Source organism: Bufo bufo, chromosome 2 (genome assembly GCF_905171765.1).
Source record: "Bufo bufo chromosome 2, aBufBuf1.1, whole genome shotgun sequence".
Lineage (NCBI taxonomy): Eukaryota > Metazoa > Chordata > Amphibia > Anura > Bufonidae > Bufo > Bufo bufo.
In genome coordinates, this window is record NC_053390.1 from 732,666,013 (window position 1) to 732,693,517 (window position 27,505).

The window sequence follows — 27,505 nt, forward strand, 5'->3', positions numbered from 1 at the left end:
TAAATTAAAATTCTAGAACATCTTTTCTAAGAAATCATTGAGGGAGAAAACACAGGTCTTGATATCCCCTGCACTGCCAGAGGATGTACTTAATTTACAATAAATTAGGCGCATCCTCTGGCAGTCCGTGCTTCTAAAGGGAGATCTACTTCAGCTCTGAGCTTCCCCATATTTCTTGCTTCCTTAACGCCAGAAAACTAGTGTTAATAAAGTTAAATTTGTCGCTGCTGCTGACCATGCCCCCTTCCTCCCCTTGCCATGCTCCCTTTCTGAAAGGTGTAGAGGATGGCGTAAAAAATGGGAGATGTAATTTTTTTTTTAAAGTTGCAGTTAAAAAGTTGCAACGCATAGTTTGCGACTTTTTAACACCACTTTTCAGGGACATGGGCAATGATATATCTCCCCCATGGTGCTTTTTTTTGTGTTTATCTTCCTGAAAATATATAAATTTATAACTGAATGTTATCATTCCATAATTACATAGATTGAAAAAAAAAAGACACAGTTCCATCCAGTTCAGAAGTACTGCATTAATTGTTAGATTATTTATAAGCATCAATGCAATGTGTTACTAGATAAGCATCTGGCCTTTTATTTAATGCTGACATAGTATCTTCCACTACTAACGTTTGGGTTAGGGCATTCCATAGTTTGACTAACTCTAAGGCCCCTTTCACACGGGCGAGTTTTCTGCGCAGGTGCAATGCATGAGTTGAACGCATTGCACCCGCACTGAATCAGGACCCATTCATTTCTACAGGGCTGTTCACATGAGCGGTGATTTTCACGCATCACTTGTGTGTTGCGTGAAAATCGCAGCAAGCTCTATTTTGTGCGTTTTTCACGCAACGCAGGCCCCACAGAAGTGAATGGGGCTGCGTGAAAATCGCAAGCATCCGCAAGCAAGTGCGGATGTGGTGTGATTTTCACGCACGGTTGCTAGGAGACGATCGGGATGGGGACCCAATCTTTATAATTTCCCCTAATAACATGGTTATAAGGGAAAATAATAGCATTCTGAATACAAAATGCATAGTACAATAGCGCTGTAGGGGTTAAAAAATAAAATAAAAATTTAACTCACCGTAATCCACTTGCTCGCGCAGCCCGGCTTCTCTTCTGTCTTCTTCTTTGCTGTGTGCAGGAAAAGGACCTGTAGTGATGTCACTCCAGTCATCACATGGTCCATCACATGATCCATCACCATGGTAAAAGATCATGTGATGGACCATGTGATGACCGGAGTGACGTCACCACAGGTCCTTTTCCTGTACACAGCAAAGAAGAGAAGCCGGGCTGTGCGAGCAAGTGGATTAAGGTGAGTTAAATTATTTTAAAACATTTTTTAACCCCTCCAGCGCTATTGTACTATGCATTCTGTATTCAGAATGCTATTATTTTCCCTTATAACCATGTTATAAGGGAAAATAATACAATCTACAGAACACCGATCCCAAGCCCGAACTTCTGTGAAGAAGTTCGGGTTTGGGTACCAAACATGACGGTTTTTCTCACGCGCGTGCAAAACGCATTACAATGTTTTGCACTCGCGCGGAAAAATCCTGCATGTTTCCGCAACAGACCCGCACATTTTCCCGCGACGCCCGTGTGAAAGAGGCCTAAGGCCTCTTTCACACGGGCGAGATTACCACGCGGGTGCAATGTGTGAGGTGAACGCATTGCACCCGCACTGAGTCCAGACCCATTATTTCTATGGGGCTAGGCACATGAGAGGTGATTTTCAAGCATCACTTGTGCGTTGCGTGAAAATCGCAGCATGCTCTACTTTGTGCGTTTTTCACGCAACGCAGGCCCCATAGAAGTGAATGGGGATGCGTGAAAATCGCAAGCATCCGCAAACAAGTGCGGATGCGGTGCGATTTTCACGCACGGTTGCTAGGAGACGATTGGGATGGGGACCCGATCTTTATTATTTTCCCTTATAACATGGTTATAAGGGAAAATAATAGCATTCTTAATACAGAATGCATAGTGCAATAGGGCTGGAGGGGTTAAAAAAATAAATAAAAATACTTTAACTCACCGTAATCCACTTGCTCGCGCAGCCCGGCTTCTCTTCTGTCTTCGTCTTTGCTGTGTACAGGAAAAGGACCTGTGGTGACGGCACATGGTCCATCACATGGTCCATCACATGATCCATCACCATGGTAAAAGATCATGTGATGGACCATGTGATGACCGGAGTGACATCACCACAGGTCCTTTTCCTGTACACAGCAAAGAAGAGAAGCCGGGCTGTGCGAGCAAGTGAGTTAAATTATTATTATTATTTTTTTAACCCTTCCAGCGCTATTGTACTATGCATTCTGTATTCAGAATGCTATTATTTTCCCTTATAACCGTGTTATAAGGGAAAATAATACAATCTACAGAACACTGATCCCAAGCCCGAACTTCTGTGAAGAAGTTCGGGTTTGGGTACCAAACATGACGGTTTTTCTCACGCGCGTGCAAAACGCATTACAATGTTTTGCACTCCCGCGGAAAAATCGTGCATGTTCCCGCAACGGACCCGCACATTTTCCCGCAACGCCCGTGTGAAAGAGGCCTAAGGCCTCTTTCACACAGGTGAGATTTCCACGCGGGTGCGATCTGTCTTCATCTTTGCTGTGCAGTAGAAAAAGGACCTGTGGTTAGAAACGGCCTTGCGGTTCGCTCGGAGGTCGTTTCGCGGCGAACTTTGCGTGTTTGCGATTCGCCGAACATGCGAACATATGGAGAAATTTGCGCCCGCCATATTCTTTTACATTGTGAAGAACTTTGACCCATGACACATCCATCAGGTATTGCAGGACAGCCAATTGAGACATTTCAGCACATGGACATACCCCTACCTTATAAATAAACCTGATCTGGCCGCCATTTTACATTCAGTGTTTTGCCAGTGTAGGGAGAGGTTGCTGTGTGTAGCAGGGACAGGCTGTTAGGGACACCAAACGCTAGCTAATAGGGCCACAAAAGTCATTTTAAGCACTAGTATAGGTGTGCTATCGATAGGTGTGATACACAGAGGGGTGAAATATACTTATGATATACTTTTATAATGAGTCAAAAACACATAGATCTATATAGTGATCACCTGGAAGTCAGAGGCCTAGAGGCTAGGGGCTTACTAGGGCCATTTTTATTTAGGGTAAGGTTCCGGATGGGGTGGCTCTTATCAGGGCGGGTGGTCTATGGTTAGGCTATCAGGGCCAGAATAGCACCCCCCTGTAGGGCAATATCAGGGACAGTTCTTTTCCCACCCTGTCCTTCAATACCACATCATCATCTAGCCCACGGATGGATGTTTTTTTGCTTTCCCTCCTATATTCATCGATGTGCACTGGAACCCCCCAGATTGTGGTATGGTTTCTGATTTGGTGCCGCCGAGCACCTGATTTAGTGCCGCCGAGCACTTGTTATTGCCTACCACATTTTAAGCTTTTTGCTTAACTTTAATAATTTTATTTATTTTCATTTTGAAGGATATCTTTTCCTTTCGCACGTCCGCAAAATGGGTCCGCAATTGCAGACAAGATTAGGCATTTTCTATTATAGTGCCGGCAATGTGCGGTCCACAATTTGCGGAATGCACATTGAACTACCTTTGTAGCTCTGCTGCAGCACATCGTTTTTAAAATGTGGAGCCCCAAACTGAATCCCATAGTCAAGGTGTGGTCATGTGAGGTATTTATAGAGCAGTAATGACACATTGGGATCACCGATTTACTCTCTCTTGTTAGACACCATATAATCGTATTTGCTTTTGCAGCTACTGCTTGACTTTAACCCCTTAAGGACCTGGCTCATTTTCACCTTAAAGACTAGGCCATTTTTTGCAAATCTGACCAGTGTCACTTTATATGTAATTAACTTTAAAACACTTTTATTTATCCAGGCCATTCTGAGATTGTTTTTTCGTCACATATTGTACTTCATGACACTGGTAAAATAGAGTAAAAAAAATATCATTTTTATTTATAAAAAATACTAAATTTACCCAAAATTTAGAAAAATTTGCAAAATTTCCAAGTTTCAATTTCTCTACTTCTATAATACATAGTAATACCTCCAAAAATAGTTATTAATTTACATTCCCCATATGTCTACTTCATGTTTGGATCATTTTGGGAATGCCATTTTATTTTTTGGGGACGTTGCAAGGCTTAGAAGTTTAGAAGCAAATCTTGAAATTTTTCTGAAATTTTCAAAAACCCACTTTTTAACCCCTTTAGGACACAGCTTTATTTCACCTTAAGGACCAGGCCATTTTTTGCAAATCTGACCAGTGTCACTTTAAGTGGTGATAACTTTAAAACACTTTGACTTATCCAGGCCATTCTGAGATTGTTTTTTCGTCACATATTGTACTTCATGACACTGGTACTTCATGACACTGAAGTAAAAAAAAATCATTTTTATTTATAAAAAAATACCAAATTTACCAAATATTTGTAAAAAAATTGCAAATTTGCAAGTTTCAATTTCTCTACTTCTATAATACATAGTAATACCTCCAAAAATTACTTTTCATTCCCTATATGTCTACTTCATGTTTGGATCATTTTGGGAATGATATTTTATTTTTTGGGATGTTACAAGGCTTAGAAGTTTAGAAGCAAATCTTGAAATTTTTCAGAAATTTTCAAAAACACATATTTTAAGGACCAGTTCAGGTCTGAAGTCACTTTGTAAGGCTTACATAATAGAAACCACCCAAATGACCCCATTCTAGAAACTACACCCCTCAAGGTCTTCAAAACTGATTTTGCAAACGTCGTTAACCCTTTAGGTGTTCCACAAGAGTTAATGGCAAATGGAGATAAAATTTCTGAATTTATATTTTTTGGCAAATTTTCCATTTTAATCCATTTTTTCCAGTAACAAAGCAAGGATTAACAGCCAAACAAAATGCTATATTTATTGCCCCGATTCTGTAGTTTGCAGAAACACCCCATATGTGGCCATAAACTACTGTACGGGCAAACAGTAGGGCGTAGAGGGAAAGGTGTGGTTTTTGGAAGGCAGATTTTGCTGGACTGGTTTATTTACACCATGTCCCATTTGAAGCCCCCATGATGCACCCCTACAGTAGAAACTCCATAAAAGTGACCCCATCTAAGAAACTAAACCCCTCAAGGTATTCAAAACTGATTTTATGAACTTTGTTAACCCTTTAGGTGTTGCACAAGAATTATTGGCAAATGGGGATGAAATTTAAGAATTACAATTTTTTGGCAAATTTTCCATTTTAATCAATTTTTTCCAGTAACAAAGCAAGGGTTAGCAGCCAATCAAAATGCTATATTTATTGCCTGATTCTGTAGTTTGCAGAAACACCCCATATGTGGCCATAAACTACTGTACGGGCACACAGTAGGGCGTAGAGGGAAAGGTGCGCCATATGGTTTTTGTAAGGCAGATTTTGCTGGACTGGTTTATTTACACCATGTCCATTTTGAAGCCCCCCTGATGCACCCCTAGAGTAGAAACTCCATAAAAGTGACCCCATTTTGGAAACTACGGGATAAGGTGGCAGTTTTGTTGGGACTATTTTTAGGGTACATATGATTTTTGGTTTATATATATTACATTTTTGTGAGGCAAGGTTACCAGAAATAGAATTTCTGAAATTTCTTCTCCATTTGGCAATACCTTTTGTGGAACACCTAAAGGGTTAACGACATTTGTAAAATCAGATTTAAATACCTTGAGGGGTGTAGTTTCTTAGATGGGGTCGCTTTTGTGGAGTTTTTACTCTAGGGGTGCATCAGGGGGCTTCAAATGGGACATGGTGCCAAAAAAAAAAGGCCATCAAAATCTGTTTCCAGAAACCATCTGGCGGCGAGGGACTTGAACAAGGGGATACTAGTATAAAAGTTTCTATGTACAAGTGGTAACCCTTATCTAGCAGTGGGTGCATAAGGTCCCACACAAGTTTCCCGCTAACACCCAGAGTGGGGGGACATTCTGGGGGTTCAATCTCGCCCCTCGTACACACGAAACTTGTGAGTGTACCCTGAGGTACTCTCACAAAGTTTGTACAGCTTCACGCCATACCTCGCCCGCTTAAAGGGAACATACTGGCGGAAAATGAGTCTCCCCTTTAACGCAATGAGAGACTCATCAACTGTGACCTCCCTTCCAGGTACATAGGCCTGTACAAATTTGGCCCCAAAGTGATCGATGACCGGCCTGATTTTGTACAGTCGGTCATAGGCAGGATGACCTCGGGGGGGACAATGCTGCATTATCTGAATAATGCAGGCATTTCCGGATGGCCTCAAACTGGGAGCGTGTCATGGCCGTACTGTAAAGTGGGGTCTGGTAGAGGACGTCCCCACTCCAGTAATGCCTGACACTAGGTTTCTTGACTAGGCCCATGTGCAGCACGAAGCACCAAAACGTCCTCATCTCGGCTGCACTGACCGGGGTCCAGCCATCGGGCCTAGCCAAAAAGGAGCCCGGGTGTTGAGCAATGAACTGTTGGGCGTACAGATTCGTCAGTTCCACCATCAGATTTACAAAGTGGTCACTGAAAAAAAGATTAAAATATTCATATTCAGTGAAGCCCACTGTGGAAATCTGGATTCCTGGTTGGCCTACAAAATCAGGAATAACGGCTCAAATCGCTCTGGGGTACACCAGACTAGTTCACCGGCAGGGGGCTCCGGTGGATTTAACTGGTGGGCCAGACAACTAGTACGAACCCCAGATGTGCTCGTACTAGGGTGGGCCACAGGGTCCCTAGCATGGTGGTCTCCTTGCTCCCCCTGGCAGCGTCTCCGCCGTCTTGGGGGCTCATCATCATCGCTAGATGATGAGGAGGACATGGATAACAACAGGAAAGTGGGGCCATCCTCGTCGTCACTGGGACTCTCGGACTCCGAGGCAAGCTGGGCGTACACCTCCTCGGCCGAAAAGATCCGGCGGGCCAAAGGGGAGTGTGTGTCTGCGTGTGTGTGTGCGTGCATGTAAATCTTTATTCAGTGTGCATGTGTGTGGGGGCACGGGTGTTCGCAAACTCACCCTAAACCTAACAGACAAAAAAATAAATAACTAAAAAAAGGGCATAAAATGTGAAAAAAAATGTCAAAAAAATTAAAAATCGCTGATCAACCGTCCGAAGTTGATCAGCGGTGGGGTGTGTGATGCGTTAACAGTGGCCGGACGCTAAGAGAACCGGCCACAGTCAGCGTACGCACAAAAACAAAAAAAAAACTGCTTGCGCCCAAAAAAAAGTTGAGGGGGGGAGGGGGGGGGGGCAAGCTGCATCACCCCTGGGGGGTCTAGGGTCACACAGCTGTGCTGTGGACCCCAGACACCCGATTTAGGGTGATGCAACAAAAATGAGTTGTTGTTTTTTTCTCACTAACTTTCCCTGAATATCCCTGCCTAACCCAACCTTTCCCTAACCTTTCCCTAAATACCTGGGGGGTGCTGGGGCACAGATGGGGGTGCTGGCTGGATATCGGTGCAGCTCTGGATCCACGTGCAGCTCCTCGACACAAAAGGAGGAGGAGAGGAGCGCTGAAATAATTTGAATGACCCGCCCGCCCAGCCGACCAATGAGAGCGATCCTGAGAGGTGATGTCACCACCACCTCTCAGGATCGCAGGATGGTGATTGGTGGTGTATTATCACACCACCGATCACCATACTGTTCCGGGGGATCTGGTCCCCAGAGACCCGAATAACCCGGAAACGCAGCAAACCGCAGGTCTGAATTGACCTGCGGTTTGCTGCGATCGCCAACATGGGGGAGTCACAGGACCCCTTGGCGCATTTAGCCAAGGTGCCTGCTCAATGATTTGAGCAGGCACCGTATTCCGATCACCGCCCTCCGTCATGTGTCCTTAATGGGCTTCTGTCAGCCCATTAAACCGTTTTTTTTTTTTCTTTACTAATAATTCCTACACTGCGATCTCATCATACATAAGCTAATTAATGATTTTGGTTCAGTAGAATTTGTTAAAAATCGATTTTTATAATATGTAAATTACCTTGCTACCAGCAAGTAGGGCGGCTACTTGCTGGTAGCAGCCGCATCCTCCGATGGTAATGACGCCCCCTCTGCTTGTTGATTGACAGGGCCAGGGAATGGAATCGTTCTGTGCTGGCCCTGCCTGTTTTGATTCAATATCTGGCGCCTGCGCAGCGGCCGTACCTCTCTTCAATCTGCGCAGGCGCACTGAGAGGCGGCCACTCACTCGGCCACTCGCTCCTCAATGCGCCTGCGCCGGGTGTAGATGTGACGTCATCGGCGCAGGCGCACTGAGAGGCGGCCACTCACTCGGCCGCTCCATCCTCAATGCGCCTGCGCCGATGACGTCACATCTACACCCGACGCAGGCGCATTGAGGAGCGAGCGGCCGAGTGAGTGGCCGCCTCTCAGTGCGCCTGCGCAGATTGAAGAGAGGTACGGCCGCGGCGCAGGCGCCAGATATTGAATCAAAACAGGCAGGGCCAGCACAGAACGATTCCATTCCCTGGCCCTGTCAATCAACAAGCAGAGGGGGCGTCATTACCATCGGAGGATGCGGCTGCTACCAGCAAGTAGCCGCCCTACTTGCTGGTAGCAAGGTAATTTACATATTATAAAAATCGATTTTTAACAAATTCTACTGAACCAAAATCATTAATTAGCTTATGTATGATGAGATCGCAGTGTAGGGATTATTAGTAAAGAAAAAAAAAAAACGGTTTAATGGGGTGACAGAAGCCCTTTAAGTACCAGGACAACATGTCCTGAAGAGGTTAAGGACCAGTTCAGGTCTGAAGTCACTTTGAGAGGCTTACATAATAGAAACGACCCAAAAATGACCCCATTTTAGAAACCACACCCCTCAAGGTATTCAAAACTTATTTTACAAACTTTGTTAACCCTTTAGGTGTTCCACAAGAGTTATTGGCAAATGAAGATGAAATTTCATAATTTCAATTTTTTGGCAAATTTTCCATTTTAATCCATTTTTTTCCAGTAACAAAGCAAGGGTTAACAGCCAAACAAAACTCAATATTTATTACCCTGATTCTGTAGTTTATAGAAACACCCCATATGTGGCCGTAAACTACTGTACGGGCATACGGCAGGGCGCAGAAGGAAAGGAACACCATATGGTTTCTGGAAGGCAGATTTTGCTGGACTGGTTTATTTACACCATGTCCCATTTGAAGCCCCCCTGATCCACCCCTAGAGTAGAAACTCCAAAAAGGTTACCCCATTTTGGAAACTACAGGATAATGTGGTAGTTTTGTTGGGACTATTTTTAGGGTACATATGATTTTTGTTGCTCTATATTACATTTTTGTGAGGCAAGGTTACAAAAAATGTAAATTCTGAAATTTCATCTCTATTTGCCAATAACTCTTGTGGAACACCTAATGGGTTAGCAAAGTTAGTAAAATCAGTTTTAAATACCTTGAGGGGTGTAGTTTCTTAGATGGGGTCACTTTTATGGAGTTTCTACTCTAGGGGTGCATCAGGGGGGCTTCAAATGGGACATGGTGTCAAAAAAACAGTCCAGCAAAATCTGCCATCCAAAAACCATATGGTGTACCATTCCTTGTGCGCCATGCCGTTTGGCCATGCAGCATTTTACAACCACATATGGGGCAATAAATATAGAGTTTTGCTTGATTGTTAACCCTTGCTTTGTTAACGTAAAAAATGGATTATAATGGAAAATTTGGCAAAAAATAGCTGTTTTGGCACCATTTTTTTAAATTATTTTTTGACTGTCTTCATTTAATGGGTTTGTTCATGTGTTATTTTTATAGAGCAGATTCTTACGGATGTGGCAATACCTAATATGTCTACTTTTTTAAATGTATTTAGGTTTTACACTATAATATCCTTTTTTAAACAAAAAAAAACATTTTAGTATCTTCATAGTCTGAGAGTCAGTTTTTTTTTTTTTTTTTGTCGATTTTCTTAGATAGGGGCTCATTTTTGCGGGATGAGAGGACGGTTTTATTGGCACTATTTTTGGGTGCATATGACTTTTTGATCGCTTGCTATTACACTTTTTGTGATGTAAGATGACAAAAAATTGCTTTTTTCACACCGTTTTTTTTTTTTTTTTTGACTGTGTTTATCTGAGGGATTAGGTCATGTATTATTTTTATAGAGCAGATTCTTACGGACGCGTCAATACCTAATATGTCTACTTTTTTAAATGTATTTAGTTTTTACACTAAAATATCCTTTAAAAAATAAAACAAAAACATTTTAGTATCTCCATAGTCTAAGAGTCAGTTTGTTTTTTTTGCCAATTGTCTTAGGTAGGGGCTCATTTTTTGCATGATGAGAGGACGGTTTTATTGGCACTATTTTTGGGTGCATATGACTTTTTGATCATTTGCTATTACACTTTTTATGATGTAAGGTGACAAAAAAATAGCTTTTTTTACACCTTTTTATTTTATTTTTTTGACTGTGTTCATCTGAGGTGTTGCCAGCGCTCCGGAACAGCACAAAAGATTTGTACAAAGCAACCTGTACCAAGTAGACCGCAGCTTTTTTGTACCATGCCCAAGTTTTGCGCATGGCGTTATATGGCTTGAGGGCTTGATCAGAGAGATCAACACCTCCGATATACTGATTGTAGTCCACGATACAATCGGGCTTGAGGATCGTTGCCGCGGTACCTAGCACAGGGACAGGGGTAATGCCGTTACCGCGAATTGTGGACAGTACAAGGACATCCCTCTTGTCCTTATATCTGACCAGCAACAGGTTTCCACTGGTGAAGGGTATGGGTCTCACCCCTGGGGATAGGTACCTGGAGGGAGTGGGTAGGAATACCGCGTTGATTTTTCCGCACGGTCCCCTAAGCGGACGTGGATCTGGCGGCAAGGGACTGGAACAAGGGGATACTAGTATAAAAGTTATCCACATGCAGGTGGTAACCCTTATCTAGCAGTAGGTGCATAAGGTCCCACACAATTTTCCCGCTAACACCCAGAGTGGGGGGGCATTTTGGGGGTTCAATGTGGGAATCTCGCCCCTCGTACACACGAAACTTGTAAGTGTACCCTGAGGTACTCTCACAAAGTTTGTACAGCTTCACGCCATACCTCACCCGCTTAGAGGGAACATACTGGCGGAAAATGAGTATCCCCTTGAAAGCAATGAGAGACTCATCAACAGCGACCTCCCTTCCAGGTACATACAGTACAGACCAAAAGTTTGGACACACCTTCTCATTCAAAGAGTTTTCTTTATTTTCATGACTATGAAGGCATCAAAACTATGAATTAACACATGTGGAATTATATACATAACAAACAAGTGTGAAACAACTGAAAATATGTCATATTCTAGGTTCTTCAAAGTAGCCACCTTTTGCTTTGATTACTGCTTTGCACACTCTTGGCATTCTCTTGATGAGCTTCAAGAGGTAGTCCCCTGAAATGGTCTCCCAACAGTCTTGAAGGAGTTCCCAGAGATGTTTAGCACTTGTTGGCCCTTTTGCCTTCACTTTGCGGTCCAGCTCAGGTCCGGTGACTGTGGAGGCCAGGTCATCTGCCGCAGCACCCCATCACTCTCCTTCATGGTCAAATAGCCCTTACTTTCAAAGTTTTCCCAATTTTTCAGCTGACTGACTGACCTTCATTTCTTAAAGTAATGATGGCCACTCTTTTTTCTTTACTTGGCTGCTTTTTTCTTGCCATAATACAAATTCTAACAGTCTATTCAGTAGGACTATCAGCTGTGTATCCACCTGACTTCTCCTCAACGCAACTGATGGTCCCAACCCCATTTATAAGGCAAGAAATCGCACTTATTAAACCTGACAGGGCACACCTGTGAAGTGAAAACCATTTCAGGGGACTACCTCTTGAAGCTCATCAAGAGAATGCCAAGAGTGTGCAAAGCAGTAATCAAAGCAAAAGGTAGCTACTTTGAAGAACCTAGAATATAACATATTTTCAGTTGTTTCACACTTGTTTGTTATATATATAATTCCACATGTGTTAATACATAGTTTTGATGCCTTCAGTGTGAATCTACAATTTTCATAGTCATGAAAATAAAGAAAACTCTTTGAATGAGAAGGTGTGTCCAAACTTTTGGTCTGTACTGTAGGTCTCCAAAAATTTGGCCCTGAAGTGATCGATGGCCGGCCTGATTTTGTACAGGTGGTCATAGGCAGGATCACCTCGGGGGGGACATGCTGCATTATCTGCATAATGCAGGCATTTCCGAATGGCCTCAAAACGGGAACGTGTCACGGCCATACAGTAGAGTGGGGTCTGGTAGAGGACGTTCCCACTCTAGTACTGCCTGACACTGGGTTTTCTGACTAGGCCCATGTGCAGCACGAGGCCCCAAAACGTCCTCATCTCGGCTGCACTGACCGGAATCCAGCCACCAGCCCTGTTGGGTGAACAAGTTCGCTTGCTTCACCATCAGATTCACAAAGTGGTCACTGAAAAAAAAAAAAAAAATCATATTCAGTGAAGCCCACTGTGGGAATCTGGATTCCTGATTGGCCAACAAAGTGAGGAATCACGGGCTCAAAATCCTCTGGGGTACACCAGGCAAGTTCACCGGTAGGGGGCTCAGGTGGACTTTTCTGGTGGGCCGGAAAACTAGTACGAGCCCCAGGGCGGCTCATACTAGTGTGGGCCACAGGTTCCCTGGCAAGGGGGTCCCCTGGCTCTGCCTGGCGGCGTGTTCGCCGCCTTGGGGCTCATCATCATCACTAGATGATGAGGAGGACGGGGATGACAAGAGGAAAGTGGGGTCATCCTCGTCCTCACTGGGGCTCTCGGAGTCGGAGACAAGCAGGGCGTATGCCTCCTCGGCCGAGAACATCTGGTGGGCCATAGGGGAGTCTGTGTGCATAAAACTTTATTTAGTGTGCGTGTGTGTGGGGGGACGGGTGTTCACGTTCACTACCCTAACCCACCGTAAACCTAACAGAAAAAATAAATAAAAAAAAATAAAAATAATGAAAGCCCCCCCCCCAAGAAAAAAAAACAAAAACATTCAGACTCGCTAATCAGCGGTGGGGTGGGCGATGCGCTAACAGTGGCCGGACGCTAAGAGTGCTGGATACAGTCAGCGCACGCACAAAAAAAAAAAAAAAGCGCTTGCGCCCCAAAAAATGTGTGTGTGGGGGGGCAAGCCGCAGCACCCCTGGGGGGTCTAGGGTCGCACAGCTGAGTGTGCTGTAGACCCCAGACACCCAATCAGGGTGAAGCCCTAAAATAAAACTATCCCTCAGTCTCCCTGCCTAATCTAACCTTTCCCTAAACCTGTCCCTGCGAACCTTTGATTGCCAGATGGCACTATGGTGGCTCACGTGGGGGTGCTGGGCTCAGAGGTGGAAGGACACTCCTCTCTCCACGGAAGTAGTGTGGAGAAGGAGAGCAGAGTTGGGGGAATTTAACCCCCGCCCGCCCGTCCAGCCAATAGGATGCGATCCTGAGAGGTGATGTCACCGCCACCTCTCAGGATCTGAGGATGGTGATTGGTGGTGTATTATCACACCACCGATCACCATCCTATTCTGGGTTATCGGATCACCAGAGACCCGACTGACCCGAAAACGCAGCAAAAACCGCAGGTCTGAATTGACCTGTAGTTTGTTGCGATTGCCGATACGAGGGGGGGTCACAGGACCCCCCTCGGCATTGTCACAGAGTGCCTGCTGAATGATTTCAGCAGGCATTCTGTTCCGATCATTGCCCGCCCCGCAGCGGTGATCGGAAGTACACAGGGCGTACCTGTACGCCGTGTGTCCTTAAGAGGTTAAATACTGTTTCTCAGCTTATCTGTAGCCAGAATACCCTTATCAATATTACAGCATACGTTTGTTTTTGGAAGATGAGTATAGAGATTTTGTTATGCTGTAAGTGCCATTGTAATACTTACATAAATGTTAAAGTGTAAATTCTGTTTCATTTTTTATACCCTAATGGTATAGTACACCCTGCTGTATAAATGCTTTAAAATGTCATCATTGTTAGTTTTACCTTATAATAACTCTCACAAATGTGTGCTACTTTCCTATTCAGTAGCTCTCATCTCAAAGTGTTGTCATGTGCAGGTTGTCTTCTCTGGAGGGGGGAAGGCTGCATTAGATGCAGCTAGAAACATGCAACTGGTCTTGTTTGAATGCTGACAATCCAGTCTTTCACACAAGACCAGAATGAGAGCTAAACAGCAACAGAGGAGAAATCACTGTTAGAAATCGAATCGGGAATAATTGCGGGTAAAATCTGCTTTTATTTTCACTTTCAGCTGTATTCACTACATTCCAATTTCTATCAGTGATATCTTCCCCAGTACTGAACCAATTTGCTGTCATTCTGTCTGAAAGCTTGGAATGTAAGCTTTCAAACAATACAAAGCCTACCTCTAGCTGTTCCAAACCAAAGATATGAGCAGCTAAAGCAGCACCCCCCCTCCCTGTCAGTGTGGAAGAGAATGAAGGAGCAGCAGCAAAGCTGACAGGTGACTATTAAGAGGCTAACACAAATGCCTACTTACTGATTTCATATAATTGCAGGGCTTGTCTGTCTCTGTTTAGCTGTATGTGAGAGGATACACACTGCTCTGGGGTAGTGGGGGGAGGTTATCTGCATTCTGATTGGCCCTGTTAGTTCATTTGAGGAGAGCAAGTGCTTATGGGAAGTGAGGGAAATACAGGATGGCCTCAAGGACATGGCAAAGATCACCGCAGGAAGTGCAGCAGAGGCCATCTATAGGAAGATGCTGAAATAGAGGCACAGAGAATTAGGGTTGCTAAGAGCTGAATACAGACATCAGAAAGGTAAAATTAACTGAAAAATAAGCTTCATGAATATCTTCCCTTCAGCATCACATATGTTAGGAATTTCATTTTTGGTAGTGAAATGGCAGTTACACTTTAAAGAGTAGATATTAATGACATTAAAAAAAAACAAGGTTTCAAAAAAGCTAACCACATAAAAAATAATGAATTAAATAATGTATTCCCTAAGGTTAAAACTGCCATGAAATACAATATATTTCAACTATGCTCCAGGTCTGCCTACATGTCTTTTGTTATTACATTTCACTCTCTCAATCTTCAGTGACTCATGAATTTCTTCATAAGATTTTTGACATTTTATGTATTTATTGTCACATTTCTCAGTCTTTGCTGGTAGGTAAGTCATGAAATGATCTGTGTTAGTGACAGAAAATGTGATTGAACTCAACAAGATCTTGCCACTAAAATTCCAATGTTTTAATTCCATCTACAACAGTTTTCTAGACTTCTAAGATCTACAGTGTGTCAGAATAATGTACAAAGCTCAGTTTTATATTAAATAAGTGTAGATGAACATAACCCTATACTGACATGGAGAAAGATTTTATATATATATATATATATATATATATATATATATACACTGCTCAAAAAAATAAAGGGAACACAAAAATAACACATCCTAGATCTGAATTAATTAAATATTCTTCTGAAATACTTTGTTCTTTACATAGTTGAATGCGCTGACAACAAAATCACACAAAAATAAAAAAATGGAAATCAAATTTTTCAACCCATGGAGGTCTGGATTTGGAGTCACACTCAAAATTAAAGTGGAAAAACACACTACAGGCTGATCCAACTTTGATGTAATGTCCTTAAAACAAGTCAAAATAAAGCTCAGTAATGTGTGTGGCCTCCACGTGCCTGTATGACCTCCCTACAACGCCTGTGCATGCTCCTGATGAGGTGGCGGACGGTCTCCTGAGGGATCTCCTCCCAGACCTGGACTAAAGCATCTGCCAACTCCTGGACAGTCTGTGGTGCAACGTGACGTTGGTGGATAGAGCGAGACATGATGTCCCAGATGTGCTCAATTGAATTCAGGTCTGGGGAACGGGCGGGCCAGTCCATAGCATCAATGCCTTCGTCTTGCAGGAACTGCTGACACACTCCAGCCACATGAGGTCTAGCATTGTCTTGCATTACGAGGAACCAAGGGAAAACTGCACCAGCATATGGTCTCACAAGGGGTCTGAGGATCTTATCTCGGTACCTAATGGCAGTCAGGCTACCTCTGGCGAGCACATGGAGGGCTGTGCGGCCCTCCAAAAAAATGCCACCCACACCATTACTGACCCAATGACAAACCGGTCATGATGGAGGATGTTGCAGGCAGCAGAACGTTCTCCACGGCGTCTCAAGACTCTGTCACGTCTGTCACATGTGCTCAGTGTGAACCTGCTTTCATCTGTGAAGAGCACAGGGCGCCAGTGGCGAATTTGCCAATCTTGGTGTTCTCTGGCAAATGCCGAACGTCCTGCACGGTGTTTGGCTGTAAGCACAACCCCCACCTGTGGACGTCGGGCCCTCATATCACCCACATGGAGTCTGTTTCTGACCGTTTGAGCAGACACATGCACATTTGTGGCCTGCTGGAGTTCATTTTGCAGGGCTCTGGCAGTGCTCCTCCTGTTCCTCCTTGCACAAAGGCGGAGGTAGCGGTCCTGCTGCTGGGTTGTTGCCCTCCTATGGCCTCCTCCACATCTCCTGATGTACTGGCCTGTCTCCTGGTAGCGCCTCCATGCTCTGGACACTACGCTGACAGACACAGCAAACCTTCTTGCCACAGCTCGTATTGATGTGCCATCCGTGATAAGCTGCACTACCTGAGCCACTTGTGTGGGTTGTAGACTCCGTCTCATGCTATCACTAGAGGGAAAGCACCACCAGCATTCAAAAGTGACCAAAACATCAGCCAGGAAGCATAGGAACTGAGAAGTGGTCTGTGGTGACCACCTGCAGAACCACTCCTTTATTGGGGGTGTCTTGCTAATTGCCTATAATTTCCACCTGTTGTCTATCCTATTTGCACAACAGCATGTGAAATTGATTGTCACTCAGTGTTGCTTCCTAAGTGGACAGTTTGATTTCACAGAAGTGTGATTGACTTGGAGTTACATTGTGTTGTTTAAGTGTTCCCTTATAAAATAAAGGGAACACAAAAATAACACATCCTAGATCTGAGTTAATTAAATATTCTTCTGAAATACTTTGTTCTTTACATAGTTGAATGTGCTGACAACAAAATCACACAAAAATAAAAAAATGGAAATCAAATTTTTCAACCCATGGAGGTCTGGATTTGGAGTCACACTCAAAATTAAAGTGGAAAAACACACTACAGGCTGATCCAACTTTGATGTAATGTCCTTAAAACAAGTCAAAATGAGGCTCAGTAGTGTGTGTGGCCTCCACATGCCTGTATGACCTCCCTACAACGCCTGTGCATGCTCCTGATGAGGTGGCGGACGGTCTCCTGAGGGATCTCCTCCCAGACCTGGACTAAAGCATCTGCCAACTCCTGGACAGTCTGTGGTGCAACGTGACGTTGGTGGATAGAGCGAGACATGATGTCCCAGATGTGCTCAATTGGATTCAGGTCTGGGGAACGGGCGGGCCAGTCCATAGCATCAATGCCTTCGTCTTGCAGGAATTGCTGACACACTCCAGCCACATGAGGTCTAGCATTGTCTTGCATTAGGAGGAACCCAGGGCCAACCGCACCAGCATATGGTCTCACAAGGGGTCTGAGGATCTCATCTCGGTACCTAATGGCAGTCAGGCTACCTCTGGCGAACACATGGAGGGCTGTGCGGCCCTCCAAAGAAATGCCACCCCACACCATTACTGACCCAATGCCAAACCGGTCATGCTGGAGGATGTTGCAGGCAGCAGAACGTTCTCCACGGCGTCTCCAAACTCTGTCATGTCTGTCACATGTGCTCAGTGTGAACCTGCTTTCATCCGTGAAGAGCACAGGGCGCCAGTGGCGAATTTGCCAATCTTGGTGTTCTCTGGCAAATGACAAACATCCTGCACGGTGTTGGGCTGTAAGCACAACACCCACCTGTGGACGTCGGGCCCTCATATCACCCTCATGGAGTCTGTTTCTGACCGTTTGAGCAGACACATGCACATTTGTGGCCTGCTGGAGGTCATTTTGCAGGGCTCTGGCAGTGCTCCTCCTGTTCCTCCTTGCACAAAGGCGAAGGTAGCGCGTCCTGCTGCTGGGTTGTTGCCCTCCTACGGCCTCCTCCACGTCTCCTGATGTACTGGCCTGTCTCCTGGTAGCGCCTCCATGCTCTGGACACTACGCTGACAGACACAGCAAACCTTCTTGCCACAGCTCGCATTGATATGCCATCCTGGATAAGCTGCACTACCTGAGCCACTTGTGTGGGTTGTAGACTCCGTCTCATGCTACCACTAGAGTGAAAGCACCGCCAGCATTCAAAAGTGACCAAAACATCAGCCAGGAAGCATAGGAACTGAGAAGTGGTCTGTGGTCACCACTTGCAGAACCACTCCTTTATTGGGGGTGTCTTGCTAATTGCCTATAATTTCCACATGTTGTCTATCCCATTTGCACAACAGCATGTGAAATTGATTGTCACTCAGTTTTGCTTCCTAAGTGGACAGTTTGATTTCACAGAAGTGTGATTGACTTGGAGTTACATTGTGTTGTTTAAGTGTTCCCTTTATTTTTTTGAGCAGTGTATATATATAGTGGATATAAAAAGTCTACACACCCCTGTTAAAATGTCATGTTTCTGTGATGTAAAAAAATGAGACAAGGATAAATCATTTCAGAACTTTTTCCACCTTTAGGCTCCATTCACACATCCGCAATTCTGCTCCGCATTTTGTGGAACGTAATTGCGGACCCATTCATTTCTATGGGGCCGCACAACGTGCGGCCCCGATCCGGAAATGCGGACCCGCACTTCCAGGTCCGCATTTCCATTCCCGAAAAAAATAGAACATGCCCCATTCTTGTCCACAATCACGGACAAGAATAGGCATGTTCTATTAGTGCCGGCAATGTGCGATCCGCAAAATGTGGAACACACATTGCTGGTGTCCGTGTTTTGCGGATCCGCGGATCCGTGGATACGCAAAACACACACACGGATGTGTGAATGCACCCTTAATGTGACCTATAAACTGTACAACTCAATAGAAAAACAAACTGAAATCCTTTAGGTAGAGGGAAGAAAGAATATACAAATAAAATGATATGGTTGCATAAGTGTGCACACTCTTAAACTAATACTTTGTTGAAGCGCCTTTTGATTTTATTACAGCACTCAGTCTTTTTGGGTATGAGTCTATCAGCATGGCACATTTTTGACTTGCCAAGATTTGCACACTCTTCTTTGCAAAAACAATCCAAATCTGTCAGATTGCGAGGGCATCTCCTGTGCACAGCCCTCTTCAGATCACCCCACAGATTTACAATCGGATTCAGGTCTGGGCTCCGGCTGGGCCATTCCAAAACTTTAATCTTCTTCTGGTGAAGCAATTCCTTTGTTGATTTCGATGTATGCTTTGGGTCGTTATGCTGAAAGATGAAGTTCCTCTTCATGTTTAGCTTTCTAGCAGAAGCCTGAAGGTTTTGTGCCAATATTGACTGGTATTTGGAACTGTTCATAATTCCCTCTAGGTTAACTAAGGCCCCAGTTCCATCTGAAGAAAAACAGCCCCAAAGCATGATGCTGCCACCACCATGCTTCACTGTGGGTATGGTGTTCTTTTGGTGAAGTGCAGTGTTGTTTTTGGGCCAAACATATGTTTTGGAATTATGGCCAAAAAGTTCAACCTTGGTTTCATTAGACCATAACACCTTCCCACGTGCTTTTGGGAGACTTCAGATGTGTTTTTGCAAAATGTAGCCTGGCTTAGATGTTTTTCTTCGTAAGAAAAGGATTTCGTCTTGCTACTCTACCCCAGACATATGAAGAATACGGGAGATTCTTGTCACATGTACCACACAGTCAGTACTTGCCAGATATTCCTGCAGCTCTTTTAATGTTGCTGTAGGCCTCTTGGTAGCCTCCCAGAGCAGTTTTCTTCTCATCTTTTCATCAATTTTGGAGGGACATCCAGTTCTTGGTAATGTCACTGTTGTGCCATATTTTCTCCACTTGATGATGACTGTCTTCACTGTGTTCCATGGTATATCTAATGCCTTGGAAATTCTTTCGTACCCTTCTCCTGACTGATTCCTTTTAACAATGAGATCCCTATGATGCTTTGGAAACTCTCTGTGGACCATGGCTTTCACTGTGAGATGCAACTAAGAAAAATTCAGGAAAGACCAACTAGAGCAGCTGAACTTTATTTGGGGTTAATCAGAGGCACTTTAACCTTTTCAGGACACATGACGTACCGGTACGTCATGTATAGTTCCGATCACTGCCGCCCGGCGGGCGGTGATAGGAACCTGGTGCCTGCTCAAATCATTGAGCAGGCACCTTGGCTAAATGTGCCGGGGGGTCCTGTGACCCCCCCCCCCATGTCGGGGATCGCAGCAAACCACAGGTCAATTCAGACCTGCGGTTTGCTGCGGTTTTGGAAGTTTCTGATCCCCGTGGTCTGTGACCGCGGGGATCAGAAACTTCAAATAACCTTTATTTTAAAGTTTAACCCCCCCTGCTGCCCTCTTTGTGATCTGCTGGCGGGCGCAGCGGGAAGGGGGGGTTGCTTGGAGTGCGGCTCGGGGTGGGCGGTGCTTGGGGGGGCGGGCAGGCATGCGATCATCCGCCCGCCCCCTCTCTCAGGATAGCCGAGCGGTTTGCAGAGTGTCAGCACATTTCTGACACTCTGCTTGAAACGCTTGACATCTGTGCTGGCCCAGATGCCATGCGTTTAACACCTTCTATGACGCGGTCCGTAGGGACCGCTGTATGGAAAAGGTTAAGAGGGAGGGAGCCCCTCCCTCTCCCATCGGGGGCTGCTGTGCATTTTCAACCCTCGATGGGAAAGGGAGGGGGCCCCCTCCCTCCCCATCATCCACTGCTCTGCTGTGGCAGCGAGTGATGATTACCATGGTACTGATCAGAGGCTGTCCATGGTGCTGATTAGACTTCTGCTAAAGGCAGAAGTCTAATCAGACTTTGTAAAGTGAAAATACAGTACAGTACACTATATAGTGTACTGTACTGTATTATACAGACATCAGACCCACTGGATCTTCAAGAACCAAGTGGGTCTGGGTAAATTTTTTATTTTTTTAGAGTGAAAAAAAAGTAAAAAAAAATAAAAAAAAATTATCACTGATTAAAAATGAAAAAAATAAAATTCCCTACAGATGTTTGATATCACTGCGTCTGTAACAACCTGATCTATAAAACTGTCATGTTACTTTACCAGCACGGTGAACGCCATAAAAAAAAAAAAAAACTATGATAAAATTTACATTTTGCCCAACTTACTTCCCAAAAAAGGTAATAAAAGTGATCAAAAAAGTCATATGTACGCCAAAATAGTACCAATCAAACCGTCACCTCATTCCGCAAAAAATGAGACCCTATCTAAATAATCGCCCAAAAAATGAAAAAACTATGGCTCTCAGAATATGGAGACACTAAAACATGATTATTTTTTTTTGTTTCAAAAATGAAATAATTGTGTAAAACTTACATTAAAAAAGTATATATATTAGGTATCACCGCGTCCGTAATAACCAGCTCTATAACAATATCACATGACCTAACCCCTCAGGTGAATACCGTAAAAAAAAAAAAGGAATTTTTTGTCACCTTACATCACAAAAAGTGTAATAGCAAGCGATCAAAAAGTTATACGCATCCCAAAATAGTGCCAATCAAACCGTCATCTCATACCGCAAAAATCATACCCTACCCAAGATATTTGCCCAAAAACTGAAAAAACTGTGGCTCTCAGACTATTGAGACACTAAAACATTATTTTTTTTGTTTCAAAAATGAAATCATTGTGTAAAACTTACATAAATAAAAAAATTGTATACATATTAGGTATCTCCGCGTCCGTGACAACCTTCTCTATAAAAATATTACATGATCTAACCCCTCAGGTGAATACCGTAAAAAAAAAAAAAAACGCTATATAAAAAGCTATTTTTTGTCACCTTGCATCACAAAAAGTGTAATAGCAAGTGATCAAAAAGTCGTACGCACCCCAAAATAGTGCCAATCAAACCGTCATCTTATCCCACAAAAATCATACCTTACCCAAGATATTTGCCCAAAAACTGAAAAAACTGTGGCTCTCAGACTATGGAGACACTAAAACATGATTTTTTTTGTTTCAAAAATGAAATCATTGTGTAAAACTTACATAAATAAAAAAAATAGTATGCACATTAGGTATTGCCGCGTCCGTGACAACCTGGTCTATAAAAATATCATATGATCTAACCTGTCAGATGAATGTTGAAAATAACAAAAAATAAAAACGGTGCCAAAACAGCTATTTCTTGTTACCTTGCCTCACAAAAAGTGTATTATAGAGCAACCAAAAATCATATGTACCCTAAACTAGTACCAACAAAACTGCCACACTATCCCGTAGTTTCTAAAATGGGGTCACTTTTTTGGAGTTTCTACTCTAGGGGTGCATCAGGGGGGCTTCAAATGGGACATGGCGTCAAAAAAACCAGTCCAGCAAAATCTGCCTTCCAAAAACCGTATAGCATTCCTTTCCTTCTGCTCCCTGCCGTGTGCCCGTACAGCAGTTTACGACCACATATGGGTGTTTCTGTAAACTACAGAATCAGAGCCATAAATATTGAGTTTTGTTTGGCTGTTAACCCTTGCTTTGTAACTGGAAAAAAAATATTAAAATGGAAAATCTGCCAAAAAAAGTGCATCTCTATTTTCCATTAAATCTTGTGCAACACCTAAAGGGTTAACAAAGTTTGTAAAATCAGTTTTGAATACCTTGAGGGGTGTAGTTTCTTAGATGGCGTCACTTTTATGGAGTTTCTACTCTAGGGGTAATTTCTTGTTACCTTGCCTCACAAAAAGTGTATTATAGAGCAACCAAAAATCATATGTACCCTAAACTAGTACCAACAAAACTGCCACCCTATCCCGTAGTTTCTAAAATGGGGTCACTTTTTTGGAGTTTCTACTCTAGGGGTGCATAAGGGGGGCTTCAACTGGGACATGGCGTCAAAAAAACCAGTCCTGCAAAATCTGCCTTCCAAAAACCGTATGGCATTCCTTTCCTTCTGCTCCCTGCCGTGTGCCCATACAGCAGTTTACGACCACATATGGGGTGTTTCTGTAAACTACAGAATCAGAGCCATAAATATTGAGTTTTGTTTGGCTGTTAACCCTTGCTTTGTAACTGGAAAAAAAATATTAAAATGGAAAATCTGCCAAAAAAAGTGCATCTCTATTTTCCATTAAATTTTGTGCAACACCTAAAGGGTTAACAAAGTTTGTAAAATCATATCTGGTGTCACAGTAGCTTGCATTTAAAAATAAAAAACATTTTTTTCACTGTAATATAATTGCAGTTGCCTGCAAACGTGTGTGTCAGGCCTACAGCGTGTACTGTGCCTACTATTGCCAGTGCCCAGTTGCACCACTCATATCTGGTGTCACAGTAGCTTGCATTTAAAAATAAAAAACAATTTTTTCACTGTAATATAATTGCAGTTGCCTGCAAGCGTGTGTGTCAGGCCTACAGCGTGTACTGTGCCCACTACTGCCAGTGCCCAGTGCCACCACTCATATCTGGTGTCACACACAGTAGCTTGCATTTAAAAAAATATATATTTTTTTTCACTGTAAAATAATTGCAGTTGCCTGCAAGCGTGTGTGTCAGGCCTACAGCGTGTACTGTGCCCACTATTGCCAGTGCCCAGTTGCACCACTCATATCTGGTGTCACAGTAGCTTGCATTTAAAAATAAAAAACAATTTTTTCACTGTAATATAATTGCAGTTGCCTGCAAACGTATGTGTCATGCCTACAGCGTGTACTGTGCCCACTACTGCCAGTGCCCAGTTGCACCACTCATATCTGGCGTCACAGTAGCTTGCACGCATAGTACAACTAATCGAATAAAAAATGACAGGCAGAGGCAATCCACCCCGCAGGGGCCGTCGTGGTCGTGGTGCTGTGATTTACTTTGGCCCTAGAATAATGCCCAGTGTTCAGAGGCCACGTACCCTGAACTCGAAAAGTTCTGAGGACATAGTTGACTGGCTTTCACAGGACACCCAATCTTCTACAGCTTCCGCTTGGAACCTTGACGCACCAACCTCCTCCAGCTCAGCTTTGATCACCTGCTCTCAAGTTACCACTCTCCCGCCCACCACCACCACTACCACCGCAGCTGCTTCACTTGATCTGTCAGAGGAGTTATTTACACATCAGTCGGAAGAAATGAGTGATGCGCAACCATTATTGCCAGAGGATGTAGATAACAGGGATATGTCTCAGTCAGGCAGCATTACACACATGGACGTACGGTGTGATGATGATGATGATGATGTTGTACCCGCTGCTGCTTCCTTTGCTGAGTTGTCAGATACAAGTGAAGCGGTTGATGATGATGATGTGTCCGTGGATGTGACGTGGGTGCCCGCTCGAAGAGAAGAAGAACAGGGGGAAAGTGCAGATGGGGAGACAGAGAGGAGGAGGAGACGAGTTGGAAGCAGGGGGAGGTCATCGCAAGGAGCTAGTGGCACAGTCAGACAGCATGTATCGGCACCCGGGGTCAGCCAGACAGCACGCCAATCAATGCATGATGTTGCCACCACCAGAATGCCGTCATTGCAAAGCTCAGCAGTGTGGCATTTTTTGTGTGTGTCTGCCTCTGATAACAGCGATGCCATTTGCAACCTGTGCCAAAAGAAACTGAGTCGTGGGAAGTCCAACACCAACCTAGGTACAACTGCTTTGCGAAGGCACATGATCTCAAATCACAAACGCCTATGGGACCAACACATGATGAGTACAAGCAGCACAGAAACTCAAAGCCACCATCCTCCTCCTGGTCCAGCATCTTCAGCTACATCAACCACTGCTGTCCTCCTTGCCCCCTCTCAACCATCCACCACTCCGCCTCTCAGCTTCAGCAGTTCCTGCTCATCTGCCCACAGTCAGGTGTCTGTCAAGGAAATGTTTGAGCGTAAGAAGCCAATGTCACAGAGTCACCCCCTTGCCTGGCGTCTGACAGCTGGCTTGTCGGAACTCTTAGCCTGCCAGCTTTTACCATACAAGCTGGTGGAGTCTGAGGCCTTCAAAAAATTTGTAGCTATTGGGACACCGCAGTGGAAGGTACCCGGCCGAAATTTCTTTTCACAAAAGGCAATCCCCAACCTGTACTCTATTGTGGAAAAGGAAGTCATGGCATGTCTGGCACACAGTGTTGGGGCAAGGGTCCATCTGACCACTGATACCTGGTCTGCAAAGCACGGTCAGGGCAGGTATATCACGTACACTGCGCATTGGGTAAACCTGCTGACGGCTGCCAAGCATGGAATGCGTGTCTCTGCAGAGGAGTTGGTGACACCGCCACGACTTGCAGGCCGGCCTGCTGCCACCTCCTCTACTCCTCCTCCATCCTCTTCACTAACCTCCTCGGCTGAGTCCTCTTCTGCTGCTGCGTCTTGCTCCACATCAACTGCACCCCCCCCCCCAGCTCCCAAGGGGCTATTCCACATTGCGGATACGACAGTGTCACACGGTCTTGGGGTTGACTTGCCTGAAAGCAGAGAGTCACACCGGACCAACACTCCTGTCCGCCCTGAACGCACAGGTGGATCAGTGGCTGACTCCGCACCAACTGGAGATCGGCAAAGTGGTGTGTGGCGGCATTGAATTTGGGCAAGTTGACACATGTGCCGTGCATGGCACATGTGTTGAATCTGATCGTACAATGCTTTGTGCATAAGTACCCAGGCTTACAGGACGTCCTCAAGCAGGCCAGGAAGGTGTGTGGCCATTTCAGGCGTTCCTAAACGGCCATGGCGCACTTTTCAGATATTCAGCGGCGAAACAACATGCCAGTGAGGCGCTTGATTTACGACAGCCCGACACGTTGGAATTCAACACTCCTAATGTTCGACCGCCTGTTTCAACAAGAAAAAGCCGTCAACGAGTATTTGTATGACCGGGGTGCTAGGACAGCCTCTGCGGAGCTGGGTATTTTTTTGCCACGTGACTGGACGCTCATGCGCAATGGCTGTAGGCTCATGCGTCCTTTTGAGGAGGTGACAAACCTAGTCAGTCGCACCGAAGGCACCATCAGCGACATCATCCCATTTGTTTTCTTCCTGGAGCTTGCCCTGCGAAGAGTGCTGGATCAGGCCGTAGATGAGCGTGAAGAGGAAGAGGAAGAGTTGTGGTCACCATCACCACCAGAAACAGCCTTATCAGAATCGCTTGCTGGACCTGCGGCAACGCTGGAAGAGGAGTCTGAGGAAGCGGAGTGAGAGGAGGAATGTGGCTTTGAGGAGGAGGAAGACCAACCACAGCAGGCATCCCAGGGTGCTCGTTGTCACCTATCTGGTACCCGTGGTGTTGTACGTGGCTGGGGGGAAGAACAAACCTTCAATGACATCAGTGAGGACGAGGAACGGGACATGAGTACTCGGCATCCAACCTTGTGCAAATGGGGTCTTTCATGCTGTCATGCCTGTTGAGGGACCCTCATATAAAAAGGCTGAAGGAGAACGACCTGTACTGGGTGGCCACACTACTAGACCACCGGTATAAGCAGAAAGTGCCTGAAATGTTACCGAATTACCGGAAGTCGGAAAGGATGCAGCAGTTCCAAAACAAGTTAAAAAGTATGCTTTACACAGCGTATAAGGGTGATGTCACAGCACAACGGGAATCTAACAGGGGAAGAGGGGAAAGTAATCCTCCTCCTACCACGACCACGCCAGCAAGGACTGGACGCTTTACAGACGTGTTGTTCATGGAGGACATGCTGAGCTTTTTAAGACCTACGCATCGCCACAGCCCTTCGGGGTCCACCCTCAGAGAGCGACTTTACCGACAGGTAGCAGACTACCTCGCCTTAACTGCAGATATTGACACTCTGAGGAGCGATGAACCCCTTGACTACTGGGTGTGCAGGCTTGACCTGTGGACTGAGCTATCCCAATTTGCGATAAAACTTCTGGCCTGCCCCACTTCAAGTGTCCTGTCAGAAAGGACCTTCAGTGGAGCAGGAGGTATTGTCACTGAGAAGAGTGAGGTCGCCTAGGTCAAAAAAGTCTAGATTACCTCACCTTTATTAAGATGAATGAGGCATGGATCCCGAAGGGACTGACAGTGGGGGATGCATTTGACTAAAAAAGGCCTGATGAGATGCCTTGGGCTATAAAATGGTCCACACGCTGCTGTATTTAATCTCTGCATGTCGGATGACTTGCGTGACTTCTCCGCCACCAACTAGGGTTCAAGCCGCAATGTTTTAGTGCACTCTCTGCCTGGAAAACATAAATTTTTCCGGCGGCTGCAACAATACCTAGTTTTTCAGGCATGTGTACATGCCTAATTTTTCTGGCCTCTGGTGCTGCACTGTGGCTGCAAAATCAAAACAAAAAAAAGGCACATTCATGTGTCAATTCCCCTTCGTGATTGTTACCTTGTTGTGGTGAAGGGGCTTGCGTATCACAATGAAGTGATCACCACTATGAGTGTGTTGGCAATGGCAATGTTGGCACACCCCAGATGAGATAA